The sequence below is a fragment of the Dermochelys coriacea genome, chromosome 12 (assembly GCF_009764565.3).
Source record: "Dermochelys coriacea isolate rDerCor1 chromosome 12, rDerCor1.pri.v4, whole genome shotgun sequence".
NCBI lineage: Eukaryota > Metazoa > Chordata > Testudines > Dermochelyidae > Dermochelys > Dermochelys coriacea.
The window spans coordinates 12,657,362-12,675,672 of record NC_050079.1 but is presented as its reverse complement, the minus strand read 5'-3'; positions in this window follow the sequence as shown (position 1 = coordinate 12,675,672).

Sequence of the window (18,311 nt, the reverse complement as noted above, 5' to 3'; positions counted from 1 at the left end):
TACCGAGGAAACAGGCCCACCCTATTCCAGGAACCCCAGCCTCAGGACCTAAAACTGGACACAATAGTTTAGGCTTCAGTCCTAGCAGCATCTTTCTTCCCTGAGGCCATTTTGTCTTCCTCAGTGACATTAGCCCCCTATTAAGTAGGGTTTGATCCTATATTCATTGATTTCAGGGGTCATTAGTTTGGGACCTATGCTACTCTCACTGATGTCAGTAAGACATTTGCCAGCAACTTCAACAAAAACAAGGTTGACACTAAGAAAAGTATGTAATTTAAATTCTGAAAGGAATGTTTGGGGCCTGGTAGACTTTAACTATTCCTAAACCATCTTTCATTCAATGGACCAGATCTTTAGCTGGTGTGAATTGAGCACTTCTATTGACTTAGACCAGCTGAGGATCTGGCTCAATATGTTCATATATTTATTGGATGTAGATGTGGCTGAAAATAAAAAGAGCGTTAGTGTCATAGTTACGGGGTTGATTGCACCTCTGTCCCTTTCTGGTCTCTCTGAGGTCAACCACACAGCTACCTGTCCTTACCTGTCGTGGGGTGGAATTATGCCATTTTCCACCTCTTGAACCCAGATCCCAGTCAAACACCCCATCTATGCCAACCATTAATTACTGTGCAGATCTGACTGGACACCTACATTTCTTCCTTTTGGGAGCCTGTAACTAGTGACATTGTGACTAGTCACTTCTTAAGGGAAATATATTTATTAGCAAAAGTAACAAACCATTGAAAAAAATTATTTAAAACAACATCATGCATATTTAGTATCATCTAATCGTATGTTTCACAATAAGCTAAGCTGATTGGTTTCCTTCTTGAGTTACAGGAAAAGCCAACTGACATTCTTTTAGGAAACACAAGAGCTCTTGAAATCCAGCCTGGTCTCTGTTTTCGTTCCAGAGAGTGTGTCCCCCAGTCCCTTCACTCCTTTTTCTCAAAGCCTCACTCTCCCTCTGTGTGCGCCTGGGCCCAATTACCATATGGCTTCTGTTACAGGGCCTAGGAGTGAGGTCTTTCTTTTGCCTCCCTGCGTGCTTGTCTACATGGGGAAATTTATGGATATTATTATGCTGCTATAGCTATACTGGTATAACTCCTCATTTGGACAACACTCTTATTCTGGATAATAGCAGCCTTTTACACTTCAATTTGTGTCACGGAGCCACTGTTTTTCAGATGAAGTGTGTTCACATGGGAAGTTATACTGGTGTAACAATAGATGGTATACTAACAGTACAGTAATGCTGGTAGATTTCCCCATGTAGCCAAGTCCTCAGACTATTTTGTCCAGTTGGCTGTCTGGCTACCTGAGACAATGCCCCTCTGAGAACCACCTGATCAACATCCTCTACAGCAAACAGGGAAAGATTAAGAATGAGCTCTCAAAACTGGATACTCTCATAAAGAACCAACCTTCCACACAAACTTTCTCGTGGCTGGACTTTACAAAAACTAGACAAGCCATTTACAACACACACTTTGCTTCTCTACAAAAGAAAAAGGACACTAAGCTATCTAAACTACTACATGCCACAAGGGGCCACAACAGTGGTTCCCGTAACCCACCCAGCAATATTGTTAATCTATCCAACTATACTCTTAACCCAGCAGAAGAATCTGTCCTATCTCAGGGCCTCTCCTTTTGCCCCTCCACCCCCATGAACATGATACAGTTCTGTGGTGACCTAGAATCCTATTTTCAACATCTCCGACTGAAGGAAGATTTCCAACACACCTCTGACAAACATATTAACCCACAGTTCTACCAACACTACAAAAAGAAGGATTCTGGGTGGACTCCTCCTGAAGGTCGAAACAGCAGACTGGACTTCTACATAGAGTGCTTCCGCCGACGTGCATGAGCTGAAATTGTGGAAAAGCAGCATCACTTGCCCCATAACCTCAGCCGTGCAGAACACAATGCCATCGACAGCCTCAGAAACAACTCTGACATCGTAATCAAAAAGGCTGACAAAGGAGGTGCTGTCATCATCATGAATAGGTCAGAGTATGAACAAGAGGCTACTAGGCAGCTCTCCAATGCCACTTTCTACAAGCCATTACCCTCTGATCCCACAGAGTTACCAAAAGAAACTACAGCATTTGCTCAAGAAACTCCCTGAAAAAGCACAAGAACAAATCCGCACTGACACACCCCTAGAACCCTGACCTGGGGTATTCTATCTGCTACCCAAGATCCATAAACCTGGAAATTCTGGACGCCCCATCATCTCAGGCATTGGCACCCTGACAGCAGGATTGTCTGGCTATGTAGACTCCCTCCTCAGGCCCTACGTTACCAGCACTCCCAGCTATCTTCAAGACACCACTGACTTCCTGAGGAAACTACAATCCATTGGTGATCTTCCTAAAAACACCATCCTAGCCATTATGGATGTAGAAGCCCTCTACACCAACATTCCACACAAAGATGGACTATAAGCCATCAGGAACAGTATCCCCGATAATGTCACGGCTAACTTGGTGGCTGAATTTTGTGACTTTATCCTCACCCATAACTATTTCACATTTGGGGACAATGTATACCTTCAAATCAGCGGCACTGCGATGGGTACCCGCATGGCCCCACAGTATGCCAACATTTTTATGGCTGACTTAGAACAACGCTTCCTCAGCTCTCGTCCCCTAATGCCCCTACTCTACTTGCGCTACATTGATGACATCTTCATCATCTGGACCCATGGAAAAGAAGCCCTTGAGGAATTCCACCAGGATTTCAACAATTTCCATCCCACCATCAACCTCAGCCTGGACCAGTCCACACAAGAGATCCACTTCCTGGACACTATGGTGCTAATAAGCGATGGTCACATAAACACCACCCTATATCAGAAACCTACTGACCGCTATTCCTACCAACATGCCTCTAGCTTTCATCCAGATCATACCACATGATCCATTGTCTACAGCCAAGCTCTGCGATATAACCGCATTTGCTCCAACCCCTCAGACAGAGAAAAACACCTACAAGATCTCTATCATGCATTCCTACAACTACAATACCCACCTGCTGAAGTGAAGAAACAGATTGACAGAGCCAGAAGAGTACCCAGAAGTCACCTACTACAGGACAGGCCCAACAAAGAAAATAACAGAACGCCACTAGCCATCACCTTCAGCCCCCAACTAAAACCTTTCCAACGCATCATCAAGGATCTACAACCTATCCTGAAAGACGACCCATCATTCTCACAGAGCTTGGGAGACAGGCCAGTCCTTGCTTACAGACTGCCCCCCAACCTGAAGCAAATACTCACCAGCAACCACACACCACACAACAGAACCACTAACCCAGGAACCTATCCTTGCAACAAAGCCCGTTGCCAACTCTGTCCACATGTCTATTCAGGGGACACCATCATAGGGCCTAATCACATCAGCCACACTATCAGAGGCTCGTTCACCTGCGCATCTACCATTGTGATATATACCATCATGTGCCAGCAATGCCCCTCTGCCATGTACATTGGTCAAACTGGACAGTCTCTACGTAAAAGAATAAATGGACACAAATCAGACATCAAGAATTATAACATTCAAAAGCCGGTTGGAGAACACTTCAATCTCTCCGGTCACTCGATTACAGACCTGAGGGTGGCTATCCTTCAACAAAAAAACTTCAAAAACAGACTCCAACAAGAAACAGCTGAATTGGAATTAATTTGCAAACTGGATACAATTACCTTAGGCTTGAATAGAGACTGGGAATGGATGAGTCATTACACAAAATAAAACTATTTCCCCATGTTATTTCTCCCCCCCACCTCACCCCCCACTGTTCCTTAGATGTTCTTGTTAACTGCTGGAAATAGCCTACCTTGCTTGTCACCATGAAAGGTTTTCCTCTCCCTCCCCCCTCCCCCGCTGCTGGTGATGGCTCATCTTAAGTGATCACTCTCCTTACAGTGTGTATGATAAAACCCATTGTTTCATGTTCTCTGTGTGTGTATATAAATCTCCCCTCTGTATTTTCCACCAAATGCATCCGATGAAGTGAGCTGTAGCTCACGAAAGCTTATGCTCAAATAAATTTGTTAGTCTCTAAGATGCCACAAGTACTCCTTTTCTTTTTGCAAATACAGACTAACAGGGCTGCTACTCTGAAACCTCTGAGAGTTGCTCGCTTTGGCACTTAGACCCATTCAGTCTTAATGGCTCACAATCACAGGTCTTGTGAGGGAATGTGTTGAAGCTATCTTCTCTCTCTGACATTACAACCCTCCTTCTCAGAAATCCTATACATAAAACACATTGTGAGATGCAGATAATGTTCACCAGAGTACCCCCACATTTATCACTGCTGGTCTATTATGTACGCACATTGAGCTTTCATTGTGGTGAACAGCACTTACTTACAAATATATCCTATACAGATAAAATTATTAAATATTATGCAACCTAAAATACCTAAGAATCATCGGCTCAGATTTTCAGCAGGCCCCAAGTGGTGCACTCACAAAATCTGAGGTGCTTAAATTTCCATGCACCAATCCCAATATCAGTGCAAATAAATTGTGGTATTGCACACACAAATGAGGCAGGAACTGAGTCTTCAATTCAACAGTAACATCTATGCAGCCAACTCATGCACCTGCTAATGTGTCAGGCAATTTAAAATGGTGGTTGCTTCATAATTTGGATATTAGATGAAGGATAAATTCAATTCTCAATTTAATTAATTGTCCATAGACAAATTAACATTTTAATAGATTATTAACTAATTGTGTATCAGAGAAAGAGGAGTAAAATCAATTTCATACAGACAGCTCAAAAAGGGTCATTCTTTATTGCACATATTTTTAACTGGTAATATTTTGGGGCCTATATGGTCTGTGGCTGTTTTTCAGCTGTGTGTGTGTGAAAAACAAAAACCCACCTCCTCCCCCAAACACCGTACTTTTTGGTTCATAAAGGAATGTATTACACATTAAATCCTTACCAAATTTAAATCTAGGTTGCCATTTCCCAGGTCCTGGGTAATATCATAAACTTTGGGATTACAGAAATAATATGGACCAAAACCCAACCAATTTAAGACCATTCTAATCACAGAGGAAAGAGTCATTATAACATCCTCTATACTCCAATACAAAAAACGTTCAAACAAAACCAACCATCATGAATTCCAAAAAGCCTCAAACCCTTGGTTTCTGTAATGAGGCACAGAACGTGGCTGAGATAGGTATTGCTGCATATCATCCAGGCTATTCACTTTATGTCCCATTACATTTGGAAAATAATCTGATCACCTTTTACTTTCAAATAACTTCTTAAAATATAAAATAACGGATTTATTGAAAAATGTGATATGATGTCAGTGTGAATTAATGTTTCCCATTGGCATACTAATAAGCTCCATGACATAATAACTTGTTAAACTACACCAGCGGGACCTTAAAATTATTCCAAAGATAACATAACACAACACTTGAAGCAGCAGGAAACTTCCAGCACGCTTTTAGATGTTTTACAGTGTTGCTAATCTTTGAATGGCTTGGAAAAAAATGAAAGGGAACAGAATATTTAAAACTGGAGTTACCGTTGTCTGAAAATGACTCAATTTCAAATGTGCACAGGAGATTAATGTCAATGTAGCATAAATAAATAAAATAAAATAGCAGTAGAAAAGGGAATGTTATTAAATTCATTTCCCTAGGTTGGATATGTGCCTTTTGGTATGTGGGTAAAATCTGTTTATATTTGGCAGAGTTATAAAGGTTTAAAGAACACATATCCCCCAACTTATATTAAAGAGAAAGAGCTGGCCTTAATTTGGGGTATATTTTGGGAGTCTTTCTTTTTTAAAAAAATATTTATTTGGGTTTTTTAAGCTAACAATTTCTAAGCAACAGCACTGCAGATACCTGCAAAAGGAGATGAATGGAGCAGAAATGAATTTTTTCCATAATCATGGGTAGATACTCATTCTAGAATGTGTGTATCAATTTAGGAAAGGTTCCGATATAATGGGTAAAAGTGGATCAATTTGATGTGATTATTAAGATGCATATTAGGATTAGTGTGTGCAAAAGATTCCATAAGAAGATTGGATACAAGGCTTTCCATGCCACTTAAACCTTGCAAAGAATGGCAGTGCAAGTGCACCAGTGCATCCACTGAATGCGATAGATTAGCTGTGCGTGTGAGCCCCATATAGGTTAGCATGGACGGCTACACTGGGAAAGGGCTAGAGTAAAGTGATAAATCTGCTTTTACATGGATCCAATGGCCTCGTTGCACACCTAGTGAGGAGGGCCAGTGGCTGCTATATCAGCTACCTTGTCTCCTGGCCTGGGGTTGCAGGTGGATTTTACCTCCCAAGTCATTCCACAGTCCACCCACCTAGAACTCACATACCTGGGACTTTTATGCAGGTTGAGTGGATTCCACTCTGAGTGAAGCAGGAGCCCTGCCTCAGTCAGTGCACTTAAGTGTGCGCACAATGAGGGAATGCTCCACAGGAGCCCTTGCCTCACTGGGTGTGCAGCTTGGGCAGGACATCATGCTCACGAGTCACTTTCTTCAGTGGCCCAAATTACATCAAGAATGTTTCTCGAACTCCCCTTTGCCCACATCATCTCCTGTTTTACCCAGTGCTATTCTATTCAATAACTTTTCACCATTATTTCTGCTTGCTCTTGCTTGGAATCCTTCTATGCTAGAATTCTCTGCCTGCTCTTATTCCCTTTCATTTCTTAGGGGATATTATACTCCCAGCTATTGCTTTCAGCTATTCCGTAAGCAGAGTGTTCAACCAATGCTAGACACGAATATTCCATACAAAAAATGTTCACCTTTGGTCTAGGCGCATCTCAATAGAACGACCCTGCTGTGCTGCAAGCCTTTGATCACTCACAGAAATTGGAACCATTTGCAAATGCATAGCTTATGATCTGCACATAAACCAGCCCCGATGGGATAAGTTTAAGGACTGCTGGAACAGGAACAGCTGCATGGTTCTACTAGAGCGGCAGTGGGTGCATGAAAACCATAGCCCATGCAAATCAGAAACACTGGGTAAGCTGACATTTATGGTGAATGCATCTTCACAGAAGCTGGAAGAAGAATGTGTATCAAAAGATAAACTGCTAAAAATGTGGTAATGACATCACGTTACTAGGCACCAGAAGGTGAAGAGGCAATAGAAATGATGAAAGCTACATCAGCCAGGAAAGATTCCGTTTCCTATTCAGTCACTGTATTAATTCAAGAACATGGGAATCTAAAACTGTGTGAAACCATTTTCCACAGCGAGCCCAGAACACCTGGTGCGTTCTTTGTAGTCTCTGCCAAATAACTATCTTTAAAGGAAGAAGAGATATTTAGAAACTCTAATCTGAAAATGTCAGCTGCAGACTGGTATAGTAGTAAGTCCTGGTCAAACAGTGAGAAAGGGTGCAGTGGAATTAATGCTTTGGGTTAGATAAGGAACAAGAGGGAAATAATGCAGGAAATGACACAGAAAAGGAAATAATTTAGGAGCATACAAAAGCCATGGAAGCAATGAACAAACATACCAGAGCATGTGAACAGAGAGTGTTACCAGCATAATTTTGAAGTTAATTGTATTGTCACCACATATACCAAAGAAGCTGGAAAAATGTGACTAGATTAGAGAAGGATAAGATGACATTTTTATGTATAAAAGGACACAGAACTAGAGTATCGACTGAATAGTGCTGTCAGAACTATACATGACACAAACTGAAGACATTCCCTTATCCTGAAGTTTTCATAATCCAAAGAAGAAAAATCTACACTGAAGCCAGTTCCAAAGTCCTTCTCCACAAGACTTGAAACAGAAGGAAAACCTCTTTGGGGGCAAAAGTCCTGGCTATTTATTTTCCTTCAGAAAAGCCCCCTTTCTTTAGGGTTTGAAAAACGTTTGCTAGGCAAAACAAGCAAACCCTTAATATATTTTAACAATCCCTCTGGGACTTCAGAAGAGTATTCACCCAGCAGCAGTCTTCCTATAAAATGTCCCTCTTTATATTTTGCCTGTGAAAATTAGGTGCTGCCATTCTGTCTCTTTCCCCTTGCACTTCTGAGAAAATTCCTTTGGGTCACAGCTTCCCAACCTGGCAGATGTTGCTACCTTCATTAAGGAAGCTAGGACACGAAGGCACCATAACCACAGGAAGACCCTTTTGAACCCCCTCACAGTCCTATCTTTAATGTAGGGGAGGAGACTGTTTTTAAACTAGGGTTTGTTTGGTTTTTTTGGATACTCATTCAGCAGAGTGTAGCCATCAGATAAAAGACTTGTTTAGCGCCATCCTCTTGAAAGCATGAATTGCTGTCCCATATGGCTACCTTCTTACAGTGCCCCCACAATGCCACTTAAAGGCCACTTTAAAAAGAGCTTCTTTGAATGAAATTGTGTGTCCAATCCAAAGCTGATTTTGTTGCTAAAGTTAACTACTTGTGGTTTGTTGAAGACTCAGAGTGTTGCCTATAAGCCTTAGAGTTTTGCCAACAAACCCACTATTTTAAAGATGTTCATGTAGAAAGAAAGAATTCAAGATGGAGTTTGTAATATATATGGGTCCCAAACCAGACTGCATTTCTTCAGCTGGTGCTATGAGACCTAAGAAATGGCCCAAAAGAGAAGACAGTGCACATTCAGGACTGGGATTAGGGGGTAGCAAGCAGAGAAATTGCCAGGGCCCCACACCGCAGCAAGTCCCATGAAGCTAAGTTACAAGTGGTAGGGCTCGAACTTCGGTGGGGTGGGGGCCCACTCTTTAGTTTCTGCACTGGGCCCCAGTGAGTCTAATACTGACCTTGTGCACATTCATCTATGAACAGTTGAAAAGTCAAGACAGACACAGGAATAAAATGGATGAAGTGAGACCTGTAAAAGGCTAGGAAATTGGGGTCCTGGTACATCATGTTCACTGAATTTACTTAATTTTACTTAATTTCCATAGACATTGCAGATCTTATGGTGGCCCCTTGAGCTCAGAGCACCAGTACAATTGTCCTCTCTTCACCTTCTCTCATCAGCCTCAGATTTTTTCTTTACAAAGCTAAATGAGGTATGTCAAGGTTCCTTCCCCACTATGAACTCTAGGGTACAGATGTGGGACATGCATGAAAGAACCCCTAAGCTTATTCTTACCAGTTTAGGTTAAAACTTCCCCAAGGTACAAACTTTGCCTTGTCCTTGAACTATATGCTGCCACCACCAAGCGTCTTATCCAAAGACCAGGGAAAGAGCCCACTTGGAGACGTCTTCCCTCAAAATATCTCCCCAAGCTCTACATCCCCTTTCCTGGGGAAGGCTTGATAAGAATCCTCATCAATTTGCATAGGTGAACACAGACCCAAACCCTTGGATCTTAACAACAATGAAAAATCAATCAGGTTCTTAAAAGAAGAATTTTAATTAAAGAAAAAGGTAAAAGAATCACCTCTGTAAAATCAGGATGGTAAATACCTTACAGGGTAATCAGATTCAAATCATAGAAAATCCCCAAAACCTTAAATTACAAAAAGACAAAAACAGGAATATACATTCCATCCAGCACAGCTTATTTTACCAGCCATTAAACAAAAGGAAATCTAATGCATTTCTAGCTAGATTACTTACTAACAGTTGTAAGACTGCATTCCTGATCTGTTCCCAGCAAAAGCATCACACAGACAGACAAACCCTTTGTTCCCGCCCCCCCTCCAGATTTGAAAGTATCTTGTCTCCTCATTGGTCATTTTGGTCAGGTGCAGCAAGGTTATCTTACCTTCATAACCCTTTCTAGGTGAAAGGGTTTTGCCTCTGGCCAGGAGGGATTTTATAGCACTGTTTTCAGAAAGGTGGTTACCCTTCCCTTTATATTTATGACAAGGTAGCTTGTGTGTTTTTCAAAGATCACAAAAAAACAACTAGATGGTGATTAAAAGGTGTGTATCAACAACATGTCAAATACTTTCAATGGAGTCACGCTGGCCTACACTACTGGTGTAGTGTAATGGAGAATCCTTCCCTCCAATCACTGAAAATTTAACAAAGATCATTCTGAAGTAAATAAATAGCAGTTGTAAAAGTAGATGGCTTACCTCATGCCACCAAATCCCCTAGGTCTGTTCTTCTCATGTCAGACAAAAGTACTGACACAGTATATGCCACAAAACATGATGGGTAATCTCACAAACTGCTTTATTTTTTTCATCATTGATTTTCTGTACAATATACAGTGAAAAGCTTCATGATTAAGATTATTTCCATTCATAAATATTTTTAGATGCAAGAACCTCAGGCAATTCTGGATTTAACCTCTCCAGAATAAAACCATCTCACAGTCCAGTGAGGAAACATTTATTTTCATGAAATGGTCTTCTGGCTAGAAGAATAAAAACACATTAGACAGCACTTCTGCACACACCAGGGAATTACTCTATAAAGATGGATTCAAAGTTCAATGAGGCCATTGCAGGTCTTTTCACTTACTTGAAAGGGCTTTGCAGCACGTCCTTACTAAGTCTCCATAGGGCAAACTGGCGAGGGGTGAAACTCAAGAATTTGGAAGGCTTTAAAAGTCTGAACCTTATCAAACCTTTTGAGTCTACAAATTTGGGCTGGAAAGCTCTTTCAAAATTTCAAGCATTTCCTCAGAGATGCTAAATTTTGTGTCAACTGGTTCATCATGCCTACTTTAAATACTAGGATTGTTCATTTCTCTCAGTCTTCAGTTTCAAAATTTTCTTTGCATTTATTTTTCTTTTCTGCCCAGGAAAGATGCTATGCAATCCTGTCTTCATAGAAACAATGTTGCAAATACATTGACAATTGTCCTTGAAGCCTCTGTCCTATTTAGCACAAACATGCCTAGGTTAAAAAAACAGAGTGCAGGAAAGACATCCATTGATGGCAGCATAACTGAAAGAGATTAGCAGTAGTAAGGGAAGTTGCCACAGTATTTTATTGCTACATTTCATTAGCAACATTACCACCAAATACGTTTCAATCCCACTATACCAGATGGTTGAGAAGTTGGTAGGAATTGTGCACAGTTGTAAGACAGATGATCCCTGATGCACTGCAGTGAATTAATTTCAAACTGCTGCTGAAGTTGGAGACTCCAACCTTTGAACTTACTCTCCATGCTCAAGAATCCTAAAGATAAAGAAAGGTAGATGATAGGTGATGCAGATGTAGTCACCTAAACTCCTTTGAATCTTACTGACAGATTCCCCGTCTCTAGCAGTTTGAGATGGTCTTGTCAGTGAGTGTAAGCAGCCAATGCTGCTGATAGATCTTTAAGTCAGAGACTGTCACAAATTATGTTTCTGCACATTTTACAGAACATATCCAAACCTAATCTGACAAGAGGTATTATTCCATCTCAAACTGAAGCAAGTCCTTGAAAAACTATGTCAGAGCAAAAGGGATTTTTGAGAAACGGCATCAGAAATGATGGCAGCAGAAAAAAAAAGTTAGTCCTGAGACATTTATACTAACAACAAAAAAGGAGAGAAAGTAACTACAGAAAATTTCATGAGAGTTTTGACATCTACAGATGATAGACCATTAATTTTAAAAGTCAATCTGCTCTTTACCTGCAGAAGCAAAAGAAGGCATCCATAATAAGAAAGGTTTCAAAGTAGCAGCCGTGTTAGTCTGTATTCGCAAAAAGAAAAGGAGTACTTGTGGCATCTTAGAGACTAACAAATTTATTTGAGCATAAGCTTTCATGAGCTACAGCTCACTTCATCGGATGCATTTGGTGGAAAATACAGAGGGGAGGTTTATATACACACAGAGAGAACATGAAACAATGGGTTTTATCATACACACTGTAAGGAAAGTGATCACTTAAGATGAGCCATCACCAGCAGCGGGGGGCGGAGGGGGAAGGAGGAAAACCTTTCATAGTGACAAGCAAGGTAGGCTATTTCCAACAGTTAACAAGAACATCTAAGGAACAGTGAGGGGTGGGGTGGGGGGTGGAGAAATAACATGGGGAAATAGTTTTACTTTGTGTAATGACTCATCCATTCCCAGTCTCTATTCAAGCCTAAGGTAATTGTATCCAGTTTGCAAATTAATTCCAATTCAGCTGTCTCTCGTTGGAGTCTGTTTTTGAAGTTTTTTTTGTTGAAGGATAGCCACCCTCAGGTCTGTAATCGAGTGACCAGAGAGACTGAAGTGTTCTCCAACCGGTTTTTGAATGTTATAATTCTTGATGTCTGATTTGTGTCCATTTATTCTTTTACGTAGAGACTGTTCAGTTTGACCAATGTACATGGCAGAGGGGCATTGCTGGCACATGATGGCATATATCACATTGGTAGATGCGCAGGTGAACAAGCCTCTGATAGTGTTGCTGATGTGATTAGGCCCTATGATGGTATCCCCTGAATAGATATGTGGACAGAGTTGGCAACGGGCTTTGTTGCAAGGATAGGTTCCTGGGTTAGTGGTTCTGGTGTGTGGTTGCTGGTGAGTATTTGCTTCAGGTTGGGGGGCAGTCTGTAAGCAAGGACTGGCCTGTCTCCCAAGATCTGAGAGAGCGATGGCTCGTCCTTCAGGATAGGTTGTAGATCCTTGATGATGCGTTGGAGGGGTTTTAGTTGGGGGCTGAAGGTGATGGCTAGTGGCGTTCTGTTATTTTCTTTGTTGGGCCTGTCCTGTAGTAGGTGACTTCTGGGTACTCTTCTGGCTCTGTCAATCTGTTTCTTCACTTCAGCAGGTGAGTATTGTAGTTGTAGGAATGCATGATAGAGATCTTGTAGGTGTTTGTCTCTGTCTGAGGGGTTGGAGCAAATGCGGTTATATCGTAGAGTTTGGCTGTAGACAATGGATCATGTGGTATGATCTGGATGAAAGCTAGAGGCATGTTGGTAGGAATAGCGGTCAGTAGGTTTCCGATATAAGGTGGTGTTTATGTGACCATCGCTTATTAGCACCATAGTGTCCAGGAAGTGGATCTCTTGTGTGGACTGGTCCAGGCTGAGGTTGATGGTGGGATGGAAATTGTTGAAATCCTGGTGGAATTCCTCAAGGGCTTCTTTTCCATGGGTCCAAATGATGAAGATGTCATCAATGTAGCGCAAGTAGAGTAGGGGCATTAGGGGACGAGAGCTGAGGAAGCGTTGTTCTAAGTCAGCCATAAAAATGTTGGCATACTGTGGGGCCATGTGGGTACCCATCGCAGTGCCACTGATTTGAAGGTATACGTTGTCCCCAAATGTGAAATAGTTATGGGTGAGGACAAAGTCACAAAGTTCAGCCACCAGGTTAGCCGTGACATTATCGGGGATACTGTTCCTGACGGCTTGTAGTCCATCTTTGTGTGGAATGTTGGCGTAGAGGCTTCTACATCCATAGTGGCTAGGATGGTGTTTTTAGGAAGATCACCAATGGATTGTAGTTTCCTCAGGAAGTCAGTGGTGTCTCGAAGATAGCTGGGAGTGCTGGTAACGTAGGGCCTTAGGAGGGAGTCTACATAGCCAGACAATCCTGCTGTCAGGGTGCCACTGCCTGAGATGATGGGGCGTCCAGAATTTCCAGGTTTATGGATCTTGGGTAGCAGATAAAATACCCCAGGTCTGGGTTCTAGGGGTGTGTCTGTGCGGATTTGTTCTTGTGCTTTTTCAGGGAGTTTCTAATAAGAAAGTATACATTTAGGAAAAATATCCTTAAAATAGCTAAAAAATGGTCTTTTTTCCGGCATTCATATTTAGTGCTTGAGACATGGTGTTGGACATTTATGAATTAGTATTTAATAAAGGTACACGACATACCACATATATCTTGGCCCATGGTTATTTCCTATTCTAACTATGATGACTGCATTACTCTGGCAAATGTTTCTATTATCAAATATTGATGTTTAATGCCAAACACTGATTGAGGAATTTTGCTGAATGTTTAAAGTGCTGAATGTAATGCTAATACTGAATGTCAAAAAACTGAGATATACTAAAAACTGTCTGAAAGTGATTCGTGCATCAGCCAGTAAAATGGAATATGTACATTTATTAGCAGTCCGAACACTTTCATGGTTCATCATCCATTTTTTAAATTTTGATGTGACAGTACAGTGTTTTGATGTGGGAAGTCACATTAAGATATTTCATTTGCTGTCATGTCATGAAACATGGCATTAAGTGGCAGAAATTTAAAGAAGCAGCATTTTTTGTTGGGGCAATTGGCAACATTCTGAATTCAGATCAAGAACATTTCATCTAGTTTGATTTCTTCAACGTTGTCCTCAAGAGCTTAACATTTTCAAAAATGGGATAACTTTTCAAGGCAGTCATGAAAATAACAAAGAGGAATGCTATGAAATACAGAAAATACACCCAATAACTACCCCAACCTTCCAGCCTTCAGGTTTTTGTGAAAAGCGGGGGGGGGGGAATGACTAATCATAGAATATCATGGTTGGAAGGAACCTCAGGAGGTCATCTAGTCCAACTCCCTGCTCAAAGCAGGACCAATCCCCAACTAAATCATCCCAGCCAAGACTTTGTCAAGCCTGACCTTAAAAACTTCTAAGGAAGGAGATTCCACCACCTCCCTAGGTAACGCATTCCAGTGTTTCACCACGCTCCTAGTGAAAAAGTTTTTCCTATTATCCAACCTAAACCTCCCCCACTGCAACTTGAGACCATTACTCCTTGTTCTCTCATCTGCTACCACTGAGAACAGTCTAGATCCATCCTCTTTGGAACCCCCTTTCAGGTAGTTGAAAGCAGCTATCAAATCCCCCCTCATTCTTCTCTTCCGCAGACTAAACAATCCCAGTTCCCTCAGCCTCTCCTCATAAGTCATGTGTTCCAGTCCCCTAATCATTTTTGTTATCCTCCGCTGGACATTTTCCAATTTTTCCATATCCTTCTTGTAGTGTGGGGCCCAAAACTGGACACAGTACTCTAGATGAGGCCTCACCAATGTAGAATAGAGGGGAACAATCACGTCCCTCAATCTGCTGGCAATGCCCCTACTTATACATCCCAAAATGCATTGGCTTTCTTGGCAACAATGGCACACTGTTGACTCATATCCAGCTTCTCGTCCACTGTAACCCCTAGATCCTTTTCTGCAGTACTGCTGCCTAGCCATTCGGTCCCTAATCTGTAGCGGTGCATGGGATTCTTTCTTCCTAAGGGCAGGACTCTGCACTTGTCCTTGTTGAACCTCATCAGATTTCTTTTGGCCCAATCCTCTAATTTGTCTAGGTCCCTCTGTATCCTATCCCTACCCTCCAGCGTATCTACCTCTCCTCCCAGTTTAGTGTCACCTACAAACTTGCTGAGGGTGCAATCCACACCATCCTCCAGATCATTTATGAAGATATTGAACAAAACCGGCCTGAGGACTGACCCTTGGGGCACTCCACTTGATACCGGCTGCCAACTAGACATGGAGCCATTGATCACTATCCATTGAGCCCGACCAACTAGCCAACTTTCTATCTACCTTACAGTCCATTCATCCAGCCCATACTTCTTTAACTTGCTGGCAAGAATACTGTGGGAGACCGTGTCAAAAGCTTTGCTAAAGTCAAGGAACAACACGTCCACTGCTTTTCCCTCATCCACAGAGCCAGTTATTTTGTCATAGAAGGCAATTAGATTAGTCAGGCATGACTTGCCCTTGGTGAATCCATGCTGACTGTTCCTGATCACTTTCCTCTCCTCTAAGTGCTTCAGAATTGATTCCTTGAGGACCTGCTCCATGATTTTTCCAGGGACTGAGGAGAGGCTGACTGGCCTGTAGTTCCCAGGATCCTCCTCCTTCCCTTTTTTAAAGATGGGCACTACATTAGCCTTTTTCCAGTCGTCTGGAAATTCCCCCGCCATGAGTTTTCAAAGATAATGGCCAATGGCTCTGCAATCACATCTGCCAACTCCTTTAGCACTCTTGGATGCAGCACATCCGGCCCCATGAACTTGTGCTCGTCCAGCTTTTCTAAATAGTCCCGAACCACTTCTTTCTCCACAGAGGGCTGGTCACCTCCTCCCCATGCTATGTTGCCCAGTGCAGTAGTCTGGGAGCAGACCTTGTTCGTGAAGACAGAGGCAAAAAAAGCATTGAGTACATTAGCTTTTTCCACATCCTCTCTCACTAGGTTGCCTCCCTCATTCAGTAAGGGGCCCACACTTTCCTTGACTTTCTTCTTGTTGCTAACATACCTGAAGAAAGCCTTCTTGTTACTTTTAACATCTCTTGCTAGCTGCAACTCCAGGTGTGATTTGGCCTTCCTGATTTCACTCCTGCACACCAGAGCAATATTTTTATACTCTAATACTAATGAACATTAAAAAGTGATATGTCCAATTGTTTGAGGTCCCAGATTTTAAAAATATTATAGAGGTGATTTGACACACTTACCATGACTATGCCAAAGTTCTATTTTTCTGACAAATCCCAATATAAACTAACACCTAAAAAGGTGTAAATACCACATCCCTTCTCGCTCTCTGTTATTCTTAGGATAACTAAGGTATGAAGTCTGGAACAGCCTTCCAGTAGAAGTTGTGGGCACAAACAATTAATTTTGAGAGAGAGCTCAGCAACATTGGGGCTCACTTCTGGTTGATTTCTTATGTTCCTAAAAGCTCATGCTTCAGGGTTTCAGATGGCCACTTCTAGAGGCCAGGAAGGGCCTCTGCTCCAATCAATGTATTGTTTTTTGTTTTTAAATCTCCTTGCTCTGAAGTATCAGGAATCTTCATAGTTGGAGATGGGACATTGGACGGGGAGGGCCAGGGCTTTGAGGTGGCACTGAGCATTCTCTCTTTCAGATGTTTGGCTGGCTGGTTCTTGCGCACATACTCAGGGTCTAACTAATCACCATAGGTGGGTTCAGGAAGTAATTTTCCCCCAGGTCAGATTGACAGTTACCTTGAAGGAGTTTCATCTTCCTCTGCAGCATGGAATGTGGGTCACTTGATAAGACTATCTGGCTATATCCTGCTTTATTAATTCTCTGCCATTGTGGGGACTTTGGGCACGCTAAATGCCCTCAGTCCCTCTAAGTTTTTGCCTGTAGCACATAATAGTCTAGTCTTCTATGGGCTATAATATTTTGGCCTAACTTCAGTTTTTGGGTTTAGTGCAGATGCTGGAGATGATGTACAACAAAGGAAAATTGGGACCAACTTTGTTTACCCTGTTACCCATATATCTTACTATCCATCTTGGCATTTTCCTTATTAACAGCCAAAAAATAAAAAAACAAAGAAATAAATGCAACAGTTACAGAGATCTAGGAAACTGCGTGAGCTAGGCAAACAGGTTGGGCCCTAAAGATACGCTCTGAACTCTTCTCCTGCATTTGTAGGTAGGTAATAATTTGACCATTGTCTTGAAATTAGATATCTAAATGTATTTCCTTTGCCTTTGATTTTTTTTAAAAGACTTTTTGCAAAAAATAGAAAGGTACAGAAAGGGAATTGTACCAAACACAATTTGGTGCAATTTCAAGATTTAGTAACAGACATATGTGTCATTACCATTTTTATTATTATATGGCTTGTAAATGTAGATTTTGGACTATATGGTAAATGCATGGCTGGCAATCTAGCTAGCTTGACCATGTTTCTGGACGAAGATCAGAGAGGAATCACTGCAGGCTACAATGGGAAATGTCACAAGCAGAACTGTCAATAATCATTGGTGGCCACAGTGACCGTTTTCTTGTTTTTATATAAAAAGAAATTGGTGCAAAATATATTACTGCCATATGCCTGATCTCATGTCTCAAATAGAGGTGGGCTTGAACTGAAAGCCCTATGTGTCAGACCATCTCTTTGCTTGGTTTGGGAATTTGGAAGGTGGATCCCAGGTTAGCACATCTCTAGTCTATAGATAACGCAACAGTGAGATCTGGCCAAGGCATGGTCACTGTGTACAACAGTAAACATTGGTCACTGTGAACAGCAGCAAACAGATGTCTAACTTCTTCACAAGCCTTGTCAAGATTTCACTGTGAACAAGAGATTTCCATGATAGTTTTGTTGTTAATGGGGACTGAGGGCTCCTGTTACTAGATTTAGCCACTGGTCTTTACCCTTCCAGTAATACAAAGTCAGATCCCTAATAAAATGATTTTTAAGGCATGATGAAAGTGGGTTAGGTACGTACTACTTTTTCATTGTGTCAAAGGACAGAGAAATTGCAATTGTCTAAAAATTGCAACATGTCAAAAGCCCACCTCATTAAAAATATGGAAATAAATATACAAATCCTGGTTATTAGTGCCAAATGTTTCAAGAATATCTTGAACACATGAGCCAGACCAGCTGATGTAAACCACCATA